Source organism: Sminthopsis crassicaudata, chromosome 4, assembly GCF_048593235.1.
Source record: "Sminthopsis crassicaudata isolate SCR6 chromosome 4, ASM4859323v1, whole genome shotgun sequence".
In the NCBI taxonomy this organism is placed as follows: Eukaryota; Metazoa; Chordata; class Mammalia; order Dasyuromorphia; family Dasyuridae; genus Sminthopsis; species Sminthopsis crassicaudata.
Genome location: NC_133620.1, coordinates 231,481,297 through 231,505,696, shown reverse-complemented (window position 1 = coordinate 231,505,696; position 24,400 = coordinate 231,481,297). Strand labels below are relative to the sequence as shown.

The following is a 24,400-nucleotide window of genomic DNA, read 5'->3' as shown; positions in this document are numbered from 1 at the left end:
CAACTCCCCATTTTTATTTAATGGGAATATGATGATTTTTCTCCCCACAGAATGGTCAAAGTTTGTGAATTAGCTGTTGTCTGAGTACACACACTGAGGAATGCAAACAATGCTATCACCTCTGAACGGTTATAGAATCAGATATGATAGCAGGTGTTGAATCTTGTGAGATGTCATGAAGGCAAATAAAACAGAAGAGTACTGTATTCAGAACAGGCATTTTTCATAAGTCTCTCATCAGTCTCCTGACTTAGCCCTTTGATGTGTTGGCCCATATAATTACCCGGACCAAAAAAGTCTTACTGGTTACTGGGTCTCTTCTCCCTCTCCTTCCCTACAGGTTACTGAAGGAACTCTCCTGGGAGTATCCTATTCATGAACAGCTCTAGGGAGCAGTTGCTTCTTTGTTTCTTGTGTTTCTTATGCCCTACAATTGGGCATCATATGTTGTAATATAGGAGCCACTTGCCAGTGGCTGTTGGAGGTTGAACTCAGCCCTATAGAATGGATCCCTTCATGTGAGAGGAAGATGATGATACAAGGAGACTGAAAAGCAATTGCATTCTCTGATCTCTCTTCTTTTCCCTCTTTCCTCCAATTTATTTCATTCCCAATCCACAAGCAATATCTGTGTCAGTAAAGGCTGATTTGCAATTCCTTCAGGGCTTTTGGAGAACTGACCTGTCCCTTCATATTTAGGTGTGGTCCTTAACAGATGTCCATTTTTCTGGATATCAAATACACATGCATTGAGAAGAAAGTGAAGTATTCTATTATGGGATAAGAGTTGGATGCAATTGGAATAGGCAGACAATGATATAAAAAGTGGAGAGATATGACTACTTGAAGAAAAAATAAATAAAAATAAAAAGTTACCTACTAATATTCATTCTTGTAGGATCATCTATATAGATTCAGAGATAATAGCAATCAAAATTTCTCATGTATGGAAGGTGAGGTGCTGGCTCTGTGGATAATGCCTGTTTTCTTGGCATTAATTATCAGGCCTAAATTAGCATAAGTGGTAAAAAATCAATCCCTTGTTTCTTGACTTTCACTGTCAAGGCTGCATTGATGTATATAATCATCTGCAAAACAAAACAAAAACAAACAAACAAACAAACAAAAAAACCCTCATGCAACAATTCTACTTTAGTTTGGCTTTTTTGACTTAAAAAATTTACCATTAGTATAGTAGCTGAACATGATAAGATTTTTGTCCTCATTTAAGGTATCATGCTATAAAACATGGGAGCAAGAGCACAGCTCTGCTTCACTTCACTGGTGGACTGGGAAATCATAACAGCACCATCTATTTTCCAGAACCTGTGAATGTTTGCCTTTATGAAACTAGCATACAGTACTTTTTTTAGGCCAAAACAATAGTTTTATTTCAGCATTCAGAAATATCTCAGTTATCAAAAAATAAAATTCTAATGCCAAAAGATGGAAGGAAGATTTCTCTATAGAACGATTAGGTGGGCTGCATCTGGAACCCCCCCCACGCCAGTGCATCACAGGCAGGATGGATGCTAGTTATTCATTCATTCAATAAAATAGGAAGTACAGAATTAAGGGGGGCAATTGCTCATTTCTAGGCTGGCATAGCCATTGGTGAACTGGCCCTGCTCCAAACACTTCTCCATTTCAATGAGGAATCTACCATCTACCACTATGTGCAGCTCTGCCTCTGAGAAGCACAGTCAGATTTGGTGATGTTAAAAACACCAACCACAACTGCTGTGTCCAGACCACTTGTACCCCTTTTTTGAGACCTCAGCTTCTTCAGCATCTCACCAACCTTCTCATATTAGCTCAGGTGGGGAAGTTTGATATGGACATCTGCATGTAGGCCTGTGTCCGAGTTGGAGGGCAGGTCAAGATGTAATCCAAGTGGGAGTCCTACATGAATTGGTAGTTCTTGTTTTTAAAAAGGATTTCAATCTGAGTGAGCACCATGCAGAAAAGTGTGAACACTTCTGTCATGTTACCTTCCTTTACATGGAAATAACTCTCAGGTGGTTTTCTTCATGAATCTACATCAGAAAGATATTGTTTTCATTGTGCCAAGTGCTTCTGCCATTGGATCAGTCTTGGGCCATGCCAGAGGCAAGAGGAGTGGGGAGATAGGCTTGTTGGAGAGGAAGTGGTCATCAATCTGCTGCTGTTGTTCCTGTTTGGTCATGTTTTTCAAAACATAGTAGTTCCCATTCACATCACCTTCCAGGCTGGCCAGAATTTCCACAAAGAGTTTTTCTATGCCATGGCACTTGCCCTGGCTACAATGTAGAATCAGGCATCACTCCCAGATGCTATGGTCAGTTCGAACATGAGAACTCAGCACATAGTTAAGATCTAGGTCATCACCACCCTGCAAACTGCCAGGGTTAAGGTCAGTCTTATGCTTCTTCTTAAGGCTTGTAACCTCCATGGCAGTCCTCAATAAAAGGATCAACAGTTAACTTGAACACATCATAACACTCTTTATCTCTACTTACACAGCCCACAGTCATGGTGAATGTGCCCTGGATTGTCCACATTAGTTTGGATGACATCATCCAGGTTGAAGCCACTGAATGTAGCCTTATCCCAAAGTTTTTCATAGAGCTCTAGTGTCAGTACCTTAGTCATGTGATTGTTGCAGGAAGAGAGGTCAGGGTATTCCTGCTCAGCAGAGTAGTGAGACTTCCACATGTTGTGGATGGCATGATGGCAGGAGGCAAGGTTGTTCCAAAGAGGAGCAGAAGAAATGAAATTCAGAAGATGCTGCTGTTCTTGCTGTGGCTGCTGCACTAAGATCTCAGGCCACCTTAGCCAGAGCTCAATCACTTTACATTGATTTTTCGTAAGCTCTTATGACAGACAGTATCAAAGACGTTGGTTAGATTGACCAACTTTATGTACAGACCTCTGTTCTAGTGAGAGAGAGAGAGAGAGAGAGAGAGAGAGAGAGAGAGAGAGAGAGAGAGAGAGAGAGAGAGAGAGAGAGAGAGATACATGTACTTTACAAAGGACTATGTGAGATCAGAGATTGGAATAATGACTTTTGAATAGAAATATGAAAAAAAATACCTCACAAGGGACATTCAATTTGGATTATATTTGATTTATGGATAGAATTTCAATAGGAGGGAAATAGATATCATATCATAGCCAATATATTGATAAAGGAGACAGCAAAATCATGAAGGCAGGACAGGATAGCAAATACGTCAAAGGTTTTGAAGTAGGAAGAAAATGAGTATTTCTGACTCAAGCCTGTAACTTGATCAATTGTTTCATCTAGCTGTCTGGTTATGGGTTTATCATGACTAAAATTAGCTAACTAGCAGGCTAGCTTTTGAGAATATTGCCTACTCTAGAAGACTCCAGAATTCGGGAAATTGGCCATAGAAAATGACAAAGGGATGTGCTAGAATGCACTCTTTTTTGTTGGGCATTTGAATCATCAGCATCTGTATTAACCATGTAACTGTTACTCTCATATTTAGAAACTAGCCCATGAGAGAAGATCAAAGGAAACTAACACTCAAGGAAGAAGTAAAAAGATGAAAAAGCAATATAATATTGCGGAATAAAATTTGTACTGATCAGAAAATCTGAATTTGGGTCTCTACCTCCTAAATCACTTAACAAATGTAAACCCAATTTCCTTAATTGTACAAAGGGAATTATACAATAATATTTATATTAGCAAATGCTTATCATACTTCATTTTCCAATTCTTCATGACTCTTTTACAATGACCAGAACTCACTATTCTTATAAGTCTGAACTTCATTGGGATATTGAAAGCAAAAGAACATAGAATATTGATTAAATTATATCACTTCATCAAACATATTGGTTTGGTTTTCAAATATCATTGAAAATAAATAAGTAGTTTATCCTGTGAAGTACATCTAGATAATCTGTGATAACAATTAGATTATAAAATAATATTCTCTGAAAATGTTTATTTCCTCTCTCCCAAAGGGACAACCCCCCCCCCCAAAAAAAACAAAACTGTTAGGTTGTTACTAAGTGCTAATGAGATAATGAGATGATAAGTTCTTACTAAGTGCTAAGTCGGTACTTAACAATTGAGCCACAGATAGCCCTAGAGAACTTCTAAATTTAGTTCTCTATACCATTAATTTTCTAATTTTTGACAAAGATACACTGGCTCTGGGAGACAGGCTTTATAACCCACCAGAAGGGCAGTGTCCAGTGCAAGCAGTTCCACTGTCCTTAGATAATCGCCAGGTGATGTGGAGAGACCCAGAAAGTGGTGAATGGAAGGGACCAGATAGATTAATTGCCTGGGGGAGAGGGTTTGCTTGTATTTCTTCAGATGGAGAAGGAATCAGATGGGTGCCAACAAGTTGTATTCACCTTATCAATCCAAGAGAGACAGAAAAAAAGAAAGACCTCAAAACAAAGGAGAAAATCTAAGAAACATCTGACACTGAAAGAGCATGGATAATAAGAAGACTGTTAAAGAACTTTAAAAACCATCAGGAATCATTGGATTTCCTAACACAAGATGAGACTAATGGACAATGGACTTATGGACATTTATAAATTCTCAATTTGTGATTATTTGATCATGTTATTTGTTACATACTTCTAGTATGTACTATGTTACTATGTTACACTATGTTACTATGTGTTTATGTAATCTATGTAATTATGTGTAATGCCTTCCATATTGATGGATTTATGTTTCAAGGTCATGACCACCCTTTATTCTAAATCAAAAGAAAGGGGGAGATGTTAGGTTCTTACTAAGTGCTAATGAGATAATAAGATGATAAGTTCTTACTAAGTGCTAAGTCGGTACTTAACAATTCTCTAGTTCTGGTCTTTACTAGGAGTTTAACCCCTTCGAACTCCTGGGGAGGAGCTTGCATGCTTAGGAAGAGCAAGTTCATTGGTTGAAGTATTTCTTCCCAGAAGCCCTTGCATTATCCCATGCCCATTCTCTGGGAAGATAAAGGAGGGTGGCACTTGAGAGAGAGGAAGACTCTCTACTCTGGACCAGAGTTGGTGGCAAATATCTGGAGACAAGGGCTCTCTACAGGAAGAACAATCTGTCCGAGAGATTTGAGTTGACACAGCAGATCTCCTCCCAGAGAGCAATCGGCAGTCTCTGGAGACAACAGCACATTACAAAAAACCTTCAAAATTACACATTGCAGTAGCTTCTAAATGGATCAGTGAACAAAATATGCAAAAATACTTTAAAAATCAAAGATAAAAAAATTATGTATTCACAAAAGATGTGCTAAAAGCTAATTATAATCTATTAAACAAATGATAAAAGTATAAAGGACAAAGTAAATGAATTTGATAAGAAAATAAAATAATTTGTTCAACAAAAGCAATAATCTATATTTTTTTAAAAAAGGAAATAAAAAGATAGAGAAATATAATTGTCATACAGTGAGTTTCACTGGAAAGATCAATTACTTAGCTTCAGAGGAAATTAAAACTTCTATTAATGAAAAGGTTATCTACATGTACACAATCTCAGAGTGTGAAAATGATAAAATATTTACATTGCCTACTTTGCTGAGATGCCATGAGTATTAATTCAAAAAAAGTGAGATCGTGATGTCTTATCAAGGTTTCTGGTGTCAGTTTCTGAAGGTATGCCAAAGGAGTCTGTTTGACAGGTTCTACAAATTGTGAAATGTCTATTTGTCATTGTCAGAAGACCAGCTTCATTAAATTCAAAAAAGCCCACCACCAGAAAATTTGGCAACCATTTGATAATTTCTGTCAGATAATTTCATGCAGCTATCTATTAAATTATGGGATGGACATGAATCTTCATGTGGAGTGGAGATCCCATTAACAATGACATCACAGAATCTCTAAATATTGGTGGATTACTTGCTGATTGGGAGAAAGTTTAGAAGGTAGATGCTTAGATGGATAACCACAGGGAAAGGATAGGATAGGCAACAGCAATAGGAAGAAGAAGAATTAGAATAATTGGGTACTGCCTAGAAAGAGTTAATTTGGAGTTGCACAACTTGAGGATCACATGTAAGAGATATAGATACCTAATAGGCCACAAAGATATTAAAATTCTGGCTTAATTAAAATCTTAACATTTAAAGATTACTTTTGGTTGACATTGGATGTTACCCCATTTGTAGAATTCTTGTCTCTTTTTTTTTTTGAGAATTTAGCCAAACACATCTTGCATGAAAAGACAAATTCTCTTAAGATTTTCAATTTGATACTTTATTGAAAATACTGTAAATTGGCAATTGTTTTTGAGGAAAACTAAAGAGATAAAAATGATGAATTGTGAAAAGTCACAGATTTAAAAAAAAAAAAGACTTTTTTTTTTTTCCTGATGGAGCCAGGAATAATCATGCAAAAATCAGGTGTTTTAATTGTGCTGTATGGTCCTTGCCAATTTTTTCTTTAATAAGACTCACATTTTTTAAAAAATACATCTTGTGATTGCTACATGAGAACTTGTATCTTACATGGAACACGCAAGGATGATTGCTTTTCATCCAAACACATGTTTTATTTTTTAAATGAATGGTTTGTTTACAAAGAATGCTGTTTCTTCTCCTTACACTCCTCCAAATACTGAACTTCACATTAAAACTTTAAGCAGGCCATCAAGAACTATGTTCAAAGAAATTCCTTGAGTTGTCCTAAATGATGACTGAAAATATTTTCAGTTTTTTAAAAAAAAATGACTAAAGACTTAAGTGTTTTATACACAAAGCTCACTAAATGAGTCTGTTTTCTTTTGGAAAACATATTATTTTACAATCTTTTTGATTGAGTAAAATTTTCTGAAAGATTGACTATGTGCAGATGGAAAGAGGTTGCCTTAAAAACAGCAAGAATAAACAATGAATACATAATAACCCTAGAACTTTTGAAGGTTCAATTAAAGCTAGGCTTAAGTAGAATAAATAAAAGTTGATTTCTTAGGTGGTCTATAAGGCATTACTGGGGAATTAGTGATTGTCAAGTATCTACATGCACAATATTGTCTAGAGATATATTTGCTCTTCTTTAGTTTAATATTCCTTAAATTTATTTTGCCATTTGATAGCATAATAGAATGATAGATTTGGAGATTTTCTACTCCAAATCCTATTTCATTGATGAAATTTAGTTAATAAACATCCATGTCAGAATTTTGATGTGTTTCTTTCCTAACTAGCTATAATCACAGTTCACATTTCAATAGTGTATCAATGTTTACAGAGCATTTCACATAAATGATTTTAGTTGATCTTCACAACAACTCTATGAAGATTCTATGGATACTATTGTATTATTTAGTCTTTTTTGTTGTACCTGGCTCTTTGTGACCCCTTTTGGGAATCTCTTGGCAAGTATAATGAAGTGGTTTGCCATTTCTTTTTCCAGCTCATTTTACAGATGAGGCAAAATGTAGTCAGGGTTAAGAAACTTGACCAGTCACATAACTAATAAGTATGTAAGTCTGGATTTGAAATCAGGAAAAACAGTCTTCCTGATTCTAGTCTTTGTATACTATCTACTACAGCCCCCTGCTGTCCATTAATTACATTAGCTTTACTTTAAAGATGAGGAAACTGAGATTTAGAGAAGTAAGGTGACTTGTTCAGGGTCACAATCTAGTAAAGATCTGAGACGGGATTTGAACTCAGGTCATTTTTACTTCAAAAAATTTGACTTCCAGCCTTCTGTTCACTATGCTAAATTTTTACCTCTCTTCTCAGATTCAGAAAGTATTGCCATCCAACAAAATTCAGTTTCTCTGTTTTCTTTTGGTTATATTATATTAGTATATTATAATTATTATAATACCATTTTGGTTGACCAATTTTAGCCAAATTTAATTATCTTAATAATTAACTGTAAGCCAGAGTTAAAGGCTGAAATTAGGAGAAAGATCATGGATAAACTTAAATAATTTGATAGATTTTAAGAATAGCACTAAGATGTTTTCTAAATTATCTTTTTTATAAGTATCAAGATCATTTTTATTTTAATTGCTTTTAAATTTTTATAAATACATACAAATATAGTTTTCAGCATTTACCTTTGCAAAACCTCAGATTTCAAATTTTTCTTCTTCCCTCTCTCCCACACAAAAAATGCCACTCAAGGAATAGATTTTATAGTGGAACTAAAAATGGCAATAAGAGCAGGCAACAATTGAACTTCATTGTCATTTGAAATGGTTCAAAAAGGGAAGAAAATCTATATACATTAAGTTGGGAATAGAAATCTATCTTACCCCGTGGAGAAGATCTAAAAGAAAAGATGACGGTGATAAAAGAAAGATGATACTCAGAAACAAATTGGAATTTTGAGGACAGGCAATAAAGGGGAATGGAGGAAAATTCACAATAAATAATTGTAGCAGTGCATATAAATGGGATGAGTTCACTTATAAAATAGAAGCAGATAGTAGAATGAATTTACATCAGAATTCAAAAATATATTGTTTATAAAAGACATATTTGCAAAAAAGAGAGAGATATACAGCATTAATTAAGGCAGTGAAACATGATAGAATATGTTTTAGCTGAGTAAAAAGTCAAGAATACCAATTCTGAACCCAGAGTAAAAGTAAAAATAATCATAATAAAAAGATAATCAAGACAATTACATTTTGTTAAAAAGAAAAGTACCAGATAATGAAACAATATCAACACTTTACACATATGCACCAGATGGAATAGTGTCCAAATTCTTAAAGGAAAAGTTAAATAAAATACAGGAGGAAATAAATTATACTAGTGGCAGACTTCATTTTACTCCTCTTAGAACTAGGTAAATCTCTAAATCAGAGAAAAGTTAAGCAAGTGAATAGAATTTTAGGAAGGTTAGATTTGATAAAATCTAACTAAAGTGAATGAGAACAAAATTAAGTAAATGTTTTCCCTCTCATCTTTACATAGCATTTTCACAAAAATTGAGCACATATAGAATAAAAATATTCACAAACACATAAAACAAACATGTTAAATGTATCCTTTCCAGATCATAATGCAATAAAAATTGCATACAACAAAAATTACATCTAAAATTATTTTAGAATGTAGGATAAAACAAATTGTAAATTAAACAATCATCCTAAGGAATGAATAAATTAAAGAATACATCATAGAAATAATTGCTCATTTGATTAAAGATAAAGAAAAAAATGAAAAAATAAAAAAAATTATGGGACATACTGAAAATAATATTCAGGGGAAAACATATTTTTAAATCCTTATGTCAATAAAAAAAGAAAGAGCAAATCAATGCTATGGGGATGCAATGAAAAAAAAAACAAGAAAATAACAAAGTAAAAGATACCAATTAAACATCAAATTAAAAATTTTGAAAATTAGATATTTTTAAAAGTACAAAACAAATATTTAGGACAAGTGAGACAAGTTTATAAGAATATGAATCATTTCCCAGTTCAAAAATTATCAAAGGATATGGAAGGCATTTTTCAGAAGAAAAAAAATCAATAGTCATGTGAAATCATATAATCTAGATCTCTAGTGATTAAAAAAATAAAAATTAAAACAAAATTGAAATATTACTTCCATAGCTATTTTTAACTAATATGACAGAAATAGAAAATAACAATGATTTGAGTAGATAGAGAAAAATTGTTACTATACTGGATTGTTAGAGGAGTTATAAATGTATCCAATCATTCTAGAGGACAATTTGGAACTACAGCCAAATGGCTGTAAAACTGTGCATGTCCTCTGATCCAACATACAACTACTAGGTCTTTATTCCAGACACAAAAAAGCAAAAGGACCTATATATACAATGATAGGTAGATAGATAGACAGGTGTTTAGATAGATATAGATATTGATATAGGTACAGGTATAAATGTAGGTATAGATATAGATATAGATGTAGCAGCTCTTTCTATGATGCCAAAACTAGAAAGTGAGGGAATGCCCATCAATTGGGGAAGACTAAGTTGTGACATATAATTATGATGGAATATTATTGTGTTGTAAGAAATGTCTAATAGTATGGCTTCAGAAAAACCTAGAAAGATGCATATGAACTGATACATAGTGAAGTGAGCAGAACTAGCAAAATATTGTACATAAGAAAGGAAATATTGTATAGTGATAAACTATGGATGACTTATCAATATAGTGATCCAAAACAATTCCAAAGAACCAACTGTGCTATCTATCTTTAGAAAAAAAATGACGGAGTCTGAATGTGGATTAAAGCATACTTTTTTCACTTTATATTCCTACTTTGTTTTTGTTTTTTTTCAGTAACTGTAATATGGAAATATATTTTTGCATAAATTAACAGGTATAATTGATGTTGTTTCTTGTCTTCACAATGGGTCAGAGAGGATGTGAAGAAAAGAACTTGAAATTTTTAAAAAAGTGTTAAATATTCAAACTTTTAAAAGTACACAGGGATTTAAAGCAGAAAAAAAATTATCAACTTTAACATTATAATCTTGAATCAATGACCGGATTCCAGTTTTCTTTCTGTGTCTAGGCTTTTTCTCAAAATAGTAACCGGCCTTTCCATGTCTGAATTGCTACCTTTGACTCTGCTCTGGAATTTGAATTTCTGTTGCCCTTTCAGTTTTTTTTTTCTTTTTTTCTTTTCTTTTTTTTTTTTTTCAGGTATTGGAGTCCTATTCCTGAATCTGAGTCTCTGTAATCACTTCCCAGTAGTTTGCTACCACTTCTTTCTTCTGCCTATTATGTTCTGTCAGACTTTTTCATTGCTGTTCATTGCACAAATTCCATTATCTGCCTGTTGCCAAATGCCTGTTTGTTATATTTCATCATCTCTTTGGGAGTTTGAGCTCAACATTTAATTATGAATACAGTACTTTAGAGGAAAAAGCAAATGTGAGTTAGGCTCAGATTTCTGATGTTGACTACTTTTGCTGCTACTGACTTGCCTTATATACTGTACCAATCAGTCTAGCTTTGAGTCTTGACAAGTGCAATTCTGACCCATAATGACACTTGTTACAAAATACTAGCATGAATTAGTTTAAAATTAATCATAAAATATTTGTCATATACTTCTATGAGACAAGAACCCTGTTAGGCATTGGGAATGCATATACAAAGAATTTGTCCTCGCAAATATTCTAATCTAGAATGAAATCTTATTTTAAACTAATAGCCTTTTCTGAGTCAGTATTCCTATTAGTACTCCTGCTAGGTTCACAAAGGTTTTAGAACATGGCAGGTCTGAGTCTTCCCATGAAAGAAGTAGTTACATTGAAATAGAGTGGAACAATTTGATTAAAAGATGCAGATAAGGGGTAGCTAGATGGCACAATAGATATATAGAGCACCAGCCCTGAAGTCAGAAGGCCCTGAGTCCAAATCTGATCTCAGACACTTAATACTTCTAGTTGTGTGACCCTGGGCAAGTAACTTAACCCCAATTACCTAAAAAAAATGCAGATAATTCATTGCAGAAATAGAAAAACACAGAAGCTAATAGTCATTTAAGAAAAGAATTTGAGATAATGAGAATGGCATTATAATTCAACATCTCACAGTGAACACTTTTATGGAACCTGGAATGTGAGAAATTGGTTTGTTAACTACAGGCTTAAAATTATGTTTTAACATATGGTGCATTCCTATTTATGAAATCCCATTCCCATTTCTATTTATATTTATCATTCCTCTCTTTTGCTATTCTTCTATACATCCAAAACATCCTGCCTATTCTTTTTGGACATCTTCTGTACCCTCAGTATTCCATTACCCTTTCTCAGTCATATCATTTCTACTTCCTTACAGTCTGAGTTTTCAGTATCCTGATCTAAAGTGTCATTTTATTCATACAATAACTTTCTATCACCTTCTCTATTGTTACTGAAACCTCTCAGATTCAGAAAAAGATGAAAAGAAGTGAAAGAATGAGGAACGAGCATAAAAATGCAAAGGATGACAGTAATGACTAGCCAAAATGAATTACATCCAGACATGGCAAGAAGTCTTCCTGGAAACCAGCTGTGGGCACATTTAGAAATGCTTAATGAGGAAATCTGAAGAATGCCAAGTAGTATGTTGTGGAAGATCTAGAGTCAATTGCAGCCACCCATATGGCAAATGTTTAATGAAGAGAAATAGTCTAAAAAAATGCAAAGTGTCTTTTCCTCATAGAAATGAGGTGAGCTTGGAAGGGTTCTTTTCTATTGGTAGAATTGTACTTGGAAAGAGTCACACCTTAACCAACTGCATTTAAATGTAGAAAATTCTAGATGAAACAAAGTCATTTTTAGGGATAAATACTTTGGTTTTTCAAGATAGTTTTTAAAGCAATCTGACCCAGCAGCCAATGCTTTTTGAAATTATTATTATTATTATCATTATTTTGTCCTTAAATAGAATTGTAGGAACAAAACTCAGTGTTTTCCCCTGAAGAAACTTGAGAGTACTTGCTGTGGAATCTGTGGATCTGTTATTTAAACTTTTTCTAAAAAGGAAACATTATACTATGTCTATGAAATAGATGGTTTCAGAACCTGTACCACATCAGGATCAGGTTTGGGATTGTAACACTTCTGTAATTATGGATTTCATTCACCTGGATCTTTTTGGGTAGTAATAATCCTTTTTTGGAAGTGAAGGGAAAACAGTGAAAGAGATTGCCTCTTTTACCTATTCCTTGTCTTACTTGCACACTTTGCTTACTTATTTGATCATAGATTTAGAGTTAGAAGGGACCTTAGAGATTACCTAGCCCAATACCCTTACATCACAGATGAGGACCCTGATTCCCATGTAAGGGAAATTGTTGCATTGAAGGAAAAAAAAAGATTAAGTAACTTAATTGGGAATTGAACCCAGGTTCTTTGATTTAAGATTTGGAGTTCATCTCATTATATGCAAGCTACAATATACAACTTCTTGCCTTCATAAAACCACTTATCAATGTGAGCCATCATTTGGAAACTCTTTTCAAATCAATTCAAACTGGATGGTTGCCTTAACAAAATGGAAAAGATACTGAAACAGGAGTCTTAAATACCAGAATTCAAATCTCTCTTTTACCACATACCAATCTATGTAACCATTATTTAAACATTTTGAGCTTCAATTACCCCATACAAAAAAATTGGTATAACAGTACTTCTAGGATATGTCACAAAACATGTTATGAATCTTAAATGAGGAATTATTGTATGCATGTTGATTTAGTACATGCTTCATTTTTTAAATTTCAACTTATTTTGAAATAGCTTACATTATGGATAAAGTCTGTTACACTTACATAGGAAGAGGATTTAAAGTGAGATAAGTAGAAATTTCACAAACCTGCTTAGCAATGCATTTTCCTTATACTGTCTCTCTGTCTCTCTCTCTGTGTCTCTCTCTGTCTCTGTTCCTCTATACATATATGGTAATAAACACATGTTATATAACGATATATATTATACTATATAATAAGGAAATGCATTTATACATATTCTTATACATAAGTAAATATGTTATTTTTACATAACTTAAGAATATAGATTAGTGTTAGTCAAATCAATAAGAAGTAGAACAGATGCTTCAAGAGACCTATTTACTAACAAAAAATGACTACAATGGTTTTCAGATATTCTTGACATCATATAATTGAATCAATTGTACTTTATAAATATTTTAGGAGCAGTATCCTTATTATAAATAATGAGGAAAATAATGAGAAAATGAGGCAGACAGTTGTAAATTAATATATTGTCCTAGGATGTTAAGTATTCATCCTGAAAGAGAGAGAAAGAAAAAACAAAACTAAACTAAATTTTTAAAAAGCCCTAAAACTCAAAACAAAACAATTTAAATATATTCTATATGTCTGGAAGACAAATTATTTCAAGAGTATCAGAGATCATGATTACTTCAGTGCTTTCCCTTTTGGAACCCAAGTTGAGATATCTGAGTTATTGGGAAAACCCCAAGAAACAGAAGGAAGGAAAAATGAGCCCCTTCAAAGTGGAACAAAAATATACGAAGAAGCAGTGCTATGTAGTGAAAATGTGCTAAATGTGTCTGAGGATGTGGGATGAAATTCCAGCTTTAACATTTATAAACTACGTGCCTTCAACAAATAATTTCCTTAATTTGGTCATACTTTTTCATATGTAAAAATGAGAGTGTTAGACTATAGAAACCCTAATGGCCCTTTTAGCTCTGTCTGTATTCATCAAACTATGTCATTCCTGTTTGTGTCCACAATTTGAAAAGAAAAATTCAGAAGGTGTTAAGTCTTAACCTTTATGTATGTGAAGGTGGTGACAAGTAAAAATAGCAATTCCTGAAACATGTCTGAATTAATGGGTTATTTCACTTAAAAATCAAAGAACAATTTGTCATCAAATGATTGACTCCTGAACAGCAAATCAATAATCTAAAGGCTTTTTCTCTATTTTTATCTGTACACAACTAATATAGATTTCAAATACTGATAGAAAGATGTAACACTTTCAAATATACTCTGTAATAGTGATGAATTATGAAGAAAGTACACATGATCTTTCCTTGGTTTTCTCTGATAGGGTCACTGAGGATAAAATAAAAATATCCAAAAAGGGGATTTAAGGTGCTTGAGCCTTTTGAATGAATAAAATGCAAATGCTACATAATCTTAATACAAATGAATATTTTTTTGTAATTTCTTATTTCAATATCACATTATTCTTCTTATATAGGAGTATTTGTTTTCAAGATGGTAAACCTCTCTTCTTGGCAAAGAAATACTATTTATGAAATCACATCTTGACACTTTTGAGTCATGAACATGAGTTTAATGGGCATATCCCTTAATATAGCTTATCCTCTAATTTATTAATCATACTATAAAACTATTGGGGAGCATTGAACAAGGGAATAAAATTTATCAATTATAAATTGATGCTGCAATGCCTCAACTGATTCTCTGCTTTGATCAATTTCTTTTCTTAAACACTCTGTGGAATTGCATTTAAATACATTTCTCTTTTTAAAATTAATTTTATAATTATAATTTTTGACAGTACATATGCATGAGTAATTTTTTATAACATTATCCTTTGTATTCATTTTTCCAAATTTTCCCCTTCCTCTGACTGCTCCCTTCCATAGATAACAGGCAATCCCATATATATTAAACCTGTTACAGTATAACCTAGGTACAGTATATGTGTGTAAATCCAAATGATTAACTCCTGAACAGCAAATCAATAATCTAAAGGCTTTTTCTCTATTTTTATCTGTACACTACTAATATAGATTTCAAATACTGATACAAAGATGTAACACTTTCAAATATACTTTGTAATAGTGATGAATTATGAAGAAAGTACACACGATCTTTCCTTGGTTTTCTCTGATACGATCACTGAGGATAAAATACAAAATATCTAAAAAGAGGATTTAAGGTGCTTGAGTCTTTTGAATGAATAAAATGCAAATGCAACATGATCTTAATACAAATGTATATATCATTTGTAATTTCTTATTTCAATATCACATTATTCATTTTATATAAGTTTTCTTGTTGCATGTTAAGAATTGGACCTGGGTAGAAAGACAGTAGTGATAATAGTTGACATTCAATTCCCAGTGTTCATTCTCTGGGTGTAGCTGTTTCTATCCATCATTGATCAACTAGAAGTGAGTTGGATCTTCTTTATGTTGAAGATATCCATTTCCATCAGAATATATCTTCAGACAGTATTGTTGTTGAAGTGTATAGTGATCTTCTGGTTCTGCTCATTTCACTCAGCATCAGTTCATGTATGTCTCTCCAAATCTCTCTGTATTCCTCCTGCTGGTCATTTCTTACAGAGCAATAATATTCCATAACCTTCATATACCATAATTTACCCAACCATTCTCCAAGTGATGGACATCAATTCATCTTCCAATTTCTAGCCACTACAAAAAGAGATTCCACAAACATTTTGGCACATACAGGTCCATTTCCGCTCTTTAGTATTCCTTTGGGATATAAGCCCAAGAGTAGCACTTCTGGATCAAAGGGTATGCACAGTTTAATAAATTGTTGGGCATAGTTCCAAATTGCTCTCCAGAATGGCTGGATTCTTTCACAACTACACCAACAATGCATTAGTGTCCCAGTTTTCCCACATCCCCTCCAACATTTATCATTATTTGTTCCTGTCATCTTAGCCAATCTGACAGGTGTGTAGTATCTCAGAGTTGTCTTAATTTGCATTTCTCTGATCAGTAGTGATTCGGAATACTCTTTCATATGAGTGGAAATAGTTTCAATTTCATCATCTGAGAATTGTCTGTTCATATCCTTTGACCATTTATCAATTGGAGAATGGTTTAATTTCTTATAAATTAGGGTCAGTTCTCTATATATTTAGGAAATGAGGCCTTTAACAGAACCTTTAATTGTAAAAATATTTTCCCAATTTGTTACTTCCCTTCTAATCTTGTTTGCATTAGTATTGTTTGTACAGAAACTTTTTAGTTTGATGTAATCAAAATCTTCTATTTTGTGATCAATAATGATCTCTAGTTCTCCTCTGGTCATAAATTCCTTCCTCCTCCACAGGTCTGAGAGGTAGACTATTCTCTGTTTCTCTAATCTATTTATTATCTCCCTCTTTATGCCTAAATCATGGACCTATTTTGATCTTATCTTGGTATATGGTGTTAAGTGTGGATCCATATGTAATTTCTGCCATACTAATTTCCAGTTGTCGCAACAGTTTTTTCCAAATAATGAATTTTTGTCCCTAATGTTGGTATCTTTGGGTCTGTCAAAGATTAGATTGCTATAGATGTACCCTTTTTTATCCTTTGTATCTAATCTGTTTCACTGATCTACCGGTCTATTTCTTAGCCAGTACCAAATGGTTTTGGTGACTGCTGCTATATGATATAGCTTTAGATCAGGTACACTTAGACCACCTTCCTCTGACTTTGTTTTTCATTAGTTCCCTTGCAATTCTCAACCTTTTATTTTCTTCCATATGAATTTTGTTGTTATTTTTATTAGGTCATTAAAATAGTTTCTTGGGAGTCTGATTGGTATAGCACTAAATAAATAGATTAGTTTGGGGAGTATTGTCATCTTTATTATATTCGCTCGGCCTATCCAAGAGCACTGAATGTCTTTCCAATTATTTAAATTTGACTTTATTTTTGTGGCAAGTATTTTGTAATTTTTCTCATATAATTCCTGACTATTCTTTGGTAGAAGGATTCCCAAATACTTCATACTCTCAACATTTGTTTGGAATGGAATTTCTCTTTGTATCTCTTGCTCTTGGATTGTGTTGGTAATGTATAAAAATGCTGAAAATGTATGTGGATTTATTTTGTATCCTGCCACTTTACTAAAATTCTGAATTATTTCTAATAGCTTTTTAACAGAGTCTTTGGGGTTCTCTAAGTATACCATCATGTCATCTGCAAAGAGTGATAGTTTGATTTCCTCATTTCCTAATCTAATTCCTGGAATCTCTTTCTCGGCTCTTCTTGCTGAGGCTAGCGTTTCTAGTACTATATTGAATAGTAAGGGTGATAGAGGCTAAGCTTGTTTCACTCCTGCTCTTATTGGGAAAGGTTGCAGTTTATTTCTATTGCATATTATGCTTACTGATGGTCTTAAATATATGCTCCTGATTATTCTAAGGAATAGTTCATTTATTCCTATACTCTCAAGAGTTTTTAGTAGGAATGGATGTTGGATTTTGTCAAATGCTTTTTCTGCATCTATTGAGATGATCATATGGTTTTTATTAATTTGATTATTAATATGGTCAATTATACTAGTAGTTTTCCTAATATTAAACCAGCCCTGCATTCCTGGTATGATTCCTACTTGATCATAGTGTATTAACCTGGGGAAGATTTTCTGAAGTCTTTTTGCTAATATCTTATTTAAGATTTTAGCATCAATATTCATTAAGGAAATTGGTCTATAATTTTCTTTCTCAGTTTTCGATCAACCTCGTTTAGGTATCAGTACCATGTCTGTGTCATAAAAGGAGTTTGGTAGGACTCCTTCATTCCCTATTTTTTCAAATAATTTATATAACACTGGGGCTAATTGTTCTTTAAATGTTTGGTAGAATTCACATGTGAATCCATCTGGTCCTGGGGATTTTTTCCTGGGGAATTGATTAATAACTTGTTCTATTTCTTTATCTGAAACGGGACTATTTAAGCAATTTATCTCCTCTGTTAATCTAGGTAGCCTATATTTTTGGAGGAAGTCATCCATTTCACTTAAGTTATCAAATTTATTGGCATAAAGTTGGGCAAAGTAACTCCTTATTATTTCTCTAATTTCCTCTTCATTGGTGGAAAGATCCCCCTTTTCATTTGGAAGACTAACAATTTGATTTTCCTCTTTCTTTTTTCTGATCAAATTTACCAAAGGTTTATATATTTTGTTGGCTTTTTCATAAAACCAACTCTTGGTTTTATTTATTAATTCAATAGGTTTTTTTTTTACTTTCAATATTATTGATTTCTACTTTTAATTTTTGTATTTCAAGTTTAATTTTTGGTTGGGGGTTTTTAATTTGGTCTTTTTCTAGCCTTTTAAGTTGCAAGCCCAATTCGTTAATCTTCTCTTTCTCTATTTTCTTCAAATAAGCCTCTAAAGATATAAAATTTCTCCTTATTACTGCTTTAGCTGCATCCCACAGGTTTTGGTATGATGTCTCATCATTGTCATTTTCTTGGGTGAAATTATTAATTGTTTCTATAATTTGCTGTTTCACCCAGTCATTCTTTAAGATGGGATTATTCAGTTTACAATTACTTTTTGGTATATTTACTCCTAACGTTTTACTGAATGTAGCTTTTATTGCATTGTGATCTGAGAAGAAGGCATTTATTATTGTTGCCTTCCTACATTTAATTTTGAGATCTTTATGTCCTAATATATGGTCAATTTTTGTATAGGATCCATTAACTCCTGAGAAGAAAGTATATTCCTTTCTATTGCCATTCAGTTTTCTCCAAAGGTCTATCATACCTAGTTTTTCTAATGTTCTATTTACTTTTTAAATTTCTTTCTTGTTTGTTTTGTGGTTTGATTTGTCTTAATCTGAGAGTGTAAGGTTGAGATCACCCACTATTATAGTTTTACTGTCTATTTCTTCTTGCAATTCTCTTAACTTTTCCTTTAGAAAGTTAGATGCTATACCACTTGTTGCATATATGTTTAGTATTGATATAGCTTCATTATTTATGCTACCTTTCAGCAGGATATAGTTTCCTTCCTTATCTTTTTTAAGTAGATCAACTTCTGCTTTTGCTTGATCTGAGATAAGGATAGCTACCCCTGCTTTTTTGGCTTTACCTGAAGCATAATAGATTCTGCTCCAACCTTTTACCTTGACTCTGTATGTATCTCCCTGCTTTAAGTGTGTTTCCTGTAAACAACACATTGTAGGGTTTTGATTTTTGATCCAGTCTGCTATCCGTCTCCGTTTGATGGGAACGTTCATCCCATTCACATTTACAGTTAAAATTATTAATTCTGTATTTCCTGCCATCATATTATCCCCAGATTATGCTTTTTCCCTTGACCCCCCTTATCCCCTTCCCCGATATTTAATTTATAGACCCCCACTTGTGACGGACAGCCCTCCCTTTTTTAGTATCCCTCCCCCCTCCCTCCACGTCCCTTCCCTTATTCTCCTTTTCCTTTTCCCTTTTCCTCTCCCCCCTTTTAATGAGGTGATAGAGAATTCTCTGAAAAACAAACATGTCAATTATTTACTCTTTGAGCCTCTTCTGATGAGAGTAAGATTTACACAATGTTTCTTCCCCTCTCTAAATTCCCTCAGATATGGTGCATTTTCTATGCCTCTTCCTGGGAGGTAGTTTCCCTCTTTTTATCACTCCTTCTCCTTTTTCTGATACTACCCCCTTCCCTTTACTACACCCCCCTTTTTTTCTTTTATGTCAGTAAAATCAAATTATCCATGAGTAGTTTTTATATACCCACAACAGAGTTACAGTTTTCAAGGGTTCTCTTTACCTTTTTCTGCTTCTCTTTAGTCTTGTGGATGTAGATCAAATTTTTTGTTTAAGTCTGGTTTTTTTCCTTAGAAACAAATGGAATTCCTCTGTTTCATTGAATGACTATCTTCTTCCATGGAAGAAAATGCTAAACTTAGCTGGGTAGTTTATTCTTGGTTGTAATCCTTGATCTTTTGTCTTTCGGAATATCAGGTTCCAGGCATCACCCAACTGTCTGTGCTGGCCTCTCTTCTTCCTCCCCTGAGAACCGACCTTTTCTGTTGAAACTCCAGATTCTCTTCAGCTGGTAAGTCGTGCTTCCAGTCATTGTTGTTTCTATCACTCCAGCGCTATTTTTGAGGCTGAAATTATCTAATTGTTATTGAGGGAAGAAAGGAGCTTACAGAATCGTGTGTATCTTCTCCGCCATCTTGGCTCCACCCCCGGCTGGGCAGTTGATTAATAGCTTGTTCTATTTCTTTTTCTGAAATGGAGATAGTCATCTATTTCACTTGTTATCAAATTTATTGGCATAAATTTGGGCAAAGTAACTTCTTATCATTTATCGAATTTCCTCTTCATGGGTGGAAAGATACCCCTTTTATTTTTAAAACTAACAATTTGATTTTCCTCTTTCCTTTTTCTGATCAGATTTACCAAAGACTTATCTATTTTATTGGCTTTTTCATAAAACCAATTCAATAGTTTTTTTCAATATTATTGATTTCTCCTTTTAATTTTAGAATTTCAAGTTTAGGTTTCGGTTGGGTATTTCTAATTTGGTCTTCTAGCTTTATAAGTTGCAGGCCCAATTCATTAATCTTCTCTTTCCCTATTTTATTTAAATAAGCCTCTAAAGATATAAAATTTCCCCTTGTTACCGCTTTAGTTGCATCCCACAAATTTTGGTATGAAATCTCATCATTGTCATTATCTTGGTTGAAATTATTAATTGTTTCTATAATTTGCTGTTTCACCCAGACATTCTTTAAGATGAGATTATTCAGTTTCCAATTACTTTTTGATCTATTTACCCCTATCTTCTTATTGAATGTAGTTTTTATTGCATTGTGATCTGAAAAGAAGGCATTTACTATTTCTGCCTTCCTGCATTTAATTTTGAGATCTTTATGTCTCAATATAGGGTCAAATTTTATATAGGTTCCATGAACTGCTGAGAAGAAAGTATATTCCTTTCTATCACCATTCAGTTTTCTCCAAAGATCTATCATACCTAGTTTTTCTAATGTTCTGTTTACCTCTTTAATTTCTTTCTTATTTGTTTTGTAGTTTGATTTGTCTAAATCTGAGAGTGCAAGGTTGAGATCGCCCACTATTATAGTTTTACTGTCTATTTTTTCTTGCAACTCTCTTAACTTTTCCTTTAGGAAGTTAGATGCTATACCACTTGGTCCATATATGTTTAGTATTGATATGGCTTCATTGTCTATGCTTTCTTTTAGCAGGATATAGTTTCCTTTCTTATCTCTTTTAATTAGAACAATTTCTGATTTTGCTTGATCTGAGATATGGATGGCTACCCCTGCTTTTTTGGTTTTACCTGAAGCATTCTGCTCCAACCTTTTACCTTTACTCTGTATGTATCTCCCTACTTTAAGTGTGTCATTTGTAAACAACATATTGTAGGGTTCTGACTTTTGATCCAGTCTGCTATCCACCTCTATTTAATGGGAAAGTTCATCTCATTCACATTTACAGTTAAAATTACTAATTCTGTATTTCCTGCCAACCTATTATCCCCTGATTATGCTTTTCCCCCCTTGTCCTTCTGAACCCCTTGCCTAGTATTTAATTTATAGACCCCACTTATGACACGCAGCCATCCCTTTTTAGTGTCCCTCCTTTTTCGTCCCTTCTCTTTTCTTGTACCCTTCCCTTATTCCTCTTTTCCTTTTTTCCTTTTCTTCTCCCCCCTTATAATGAGGTGAGAGAGAATTTTCTGAAAAAACAAACATGTTAATTATTTACTCTTTGAGCCTACTCTGATGAGAGTAAGATTCACACAATGTTTCTCCCCCTCTCAAAATTCCTTCAGATGTGGTAGATTTTCTGTGCCTCTTCTTGGGATGCAGTTTCCCTCTTTTTATCCTTCCTTTCCCTTTTTCTGATACTATCCCCTTCCCTTTGCTACTCCCATTTTTTATGTTCTATCAGTAAAATCAAATTATCAATGTGGACTTTCTGTATATCCACAACACAGCTCTCAAGAGTTCTTTTTACCTTTTTCTGCTTCTCTTTAGTATTGTGGATGTAGATTAAATTTTTTGTTTAAGTCTGGTTTTTTTCTTAGAAAAAAATGGAATTCCTCTCTTTCATTAAATGACCGCCTTCTTCTATGGAAGAAAATGCTAAACTTAGCTGGGCAGTTTATTCTTGGTTGTAATCCTTGTTCTTTTGCTTTTCGAAATATCATGTTCCAGGCCCTTTGATCCTTTAATGTGGAGGCAGCCAGATCTTGAGTGACCCTTATTGTGGCACCTTGATATTTGAATTGTTTTTTCCTAGCTGCTTGCAATATATTTTCCTTAGTTTGGTAGTCCTGCAGCTTAGCCACTATGTTCCATGGAGTTCTTTTTTTAGGGTCTTTTTCAGAAGATGTTTGATGAATTCTTTCAATGCCTATTTTCCCTTCTGTTTCTATTATCTCTGGACAGTTCTCTTTAATGATTTCTTGTAAAATAGAATATAGGTTCTTTTTTTCATCATGATTTTCTGGAAGTCCAATGATCCTCAGATTATCTCTTCTAGATCTATTTTCCAGCTCTATAGATTTTCCCAGTAAATATTTGACATTATTATCCATCTTTTCATTTTTTTTTGTTTTGTTTGATTCTTGGGTTCTCAATGAATCATTCATTTCTATTTGTTCCGTCCTGATTTTTAGTGAGTTATTTTCTTCATACAAATTTTTAATTCTTTTTGTATATGTGCAATTGAGTTTTTAAATGAATTATTTTGCTCTGTGGAATTTTTTTCCATTTCACTATTTTTTTTAATGAGTTATTTTCTTTTACTAAATCACAAATCCTACTTTCTTGGGAATTATTTATCTTTTCCAATTCAGAAATCCTACTTTCCTGTGATTTTTTAACCTTTTCTAATTCACAAATTTTGTTTCCCTGCACCTCCTGTGAATTCTTTATCTTTTCCAACTCAAATTTCAGGACGTTGTTATTCTCTATCATAGCTTCTCTTTCCTTTCCCCATTTTTCTTCAAACTCTCTTAACATTTTAATAGTCTATTCTAGGAGACAGTTATGTGATGGGGGGGCGATATCATTCCCCTTTTGGGTGTTATCTAGAGGTAACACCCCTTTAGCGTGTTATCCTGACAAAGCTCTCTGGAGGAAAGAAGAGTCTCTGCTCTAGGTCAGAGTTGAGGCGGCTCTTATGGAGGATGAAGGGATTGAAATTAGGAAAAATAGATTTGTGTTCAATAGAAACTACTGAGATACTCCCTGGAGAAGTGAAATCTGTTCCTGTTGAACCTATGGATCCTTTGCCTCAAGGCAAGGTAGGCTTGACCATTTCACCTTCTGAAAGTGCCTACAAAACAGTGTCCATTCATACACTGATGTGGGAAACTGGAGAATGTGTTGCTAATATCCCAGTCACTAACACAGGTAGACAACATGTGATTTATCAACCAGGAGAAATAGTAGCATCAGGCTTATTGTTACATACCTCTAATAAGCAACCTGGTGATAGTCGCCCAGATTCTGACTCCAATGAACAAAATCCAGGAATATATTGTGTAATGTTCTTGAATTGGGAGGGTCCGTCTGCTCAATTATAATCCTTTCTTGGAGGAGATCTGTAATTTTTTTTTTCCTCTGTGCACAGGTTTCTTGGGAGTTCTGAATCTCCTTCAGCTCTTGTCCTTCTTTAAATCGGACTGGTCTCCTTTCAGCCTGCCTGGCGTCAAAACTCTATCCCAGAGTCAATTCTCTCAGATCCAATGCTGCCCTTCTTTTATCCTCTCAGAGAATAGGCAGGTGAGAACTCAATGGGGCGTGGTAAAATACTTCCACCCATGAACTTGCTTCTCTTAGAATTCCTAAGGTGTAAACTCCCTTTAAAGGCCCAAACCAAAGGTCTGAGCCAGAGAACTGTCAAGTCAACCTGAGTTCTCACCTTTTCACTGTCCAGACAACCTGAGTTCTCACCTTGTCACTGTCCAGACAACCTGAGTTCTTACCTGGTAATCCTAACATCTCCCCCTTTCTTTTTATTTAGAACATAGGGTAGTCATGACCTTGAAATATAAATCCATCAATATGGGAGGTGTTACACATAATTACATAGATTACACAAACACATAATAACATAGTAACATAATACATGCTAGAAATATGTAACAAATAACATGAATCCAAAGGTCTGAGCCAGAGAACTGTCAAATCAACCTGATTTCTCACT

The 24,400-nt window shown here is 33.8% G+C and overlaps 1 pseudogene; it reads right to left on the bottom strand.

The window, feature by feature from the left end:
* Positions 1-1,571: 1,571 nt before the first annotated feature.
* LOC141540712 (creatine kinase B-type-like) overlaps positions 1,572-24,400 on the bottom strand; it is a 133,576-nt pseudogene continuing 110,747 nt past the window's right edge.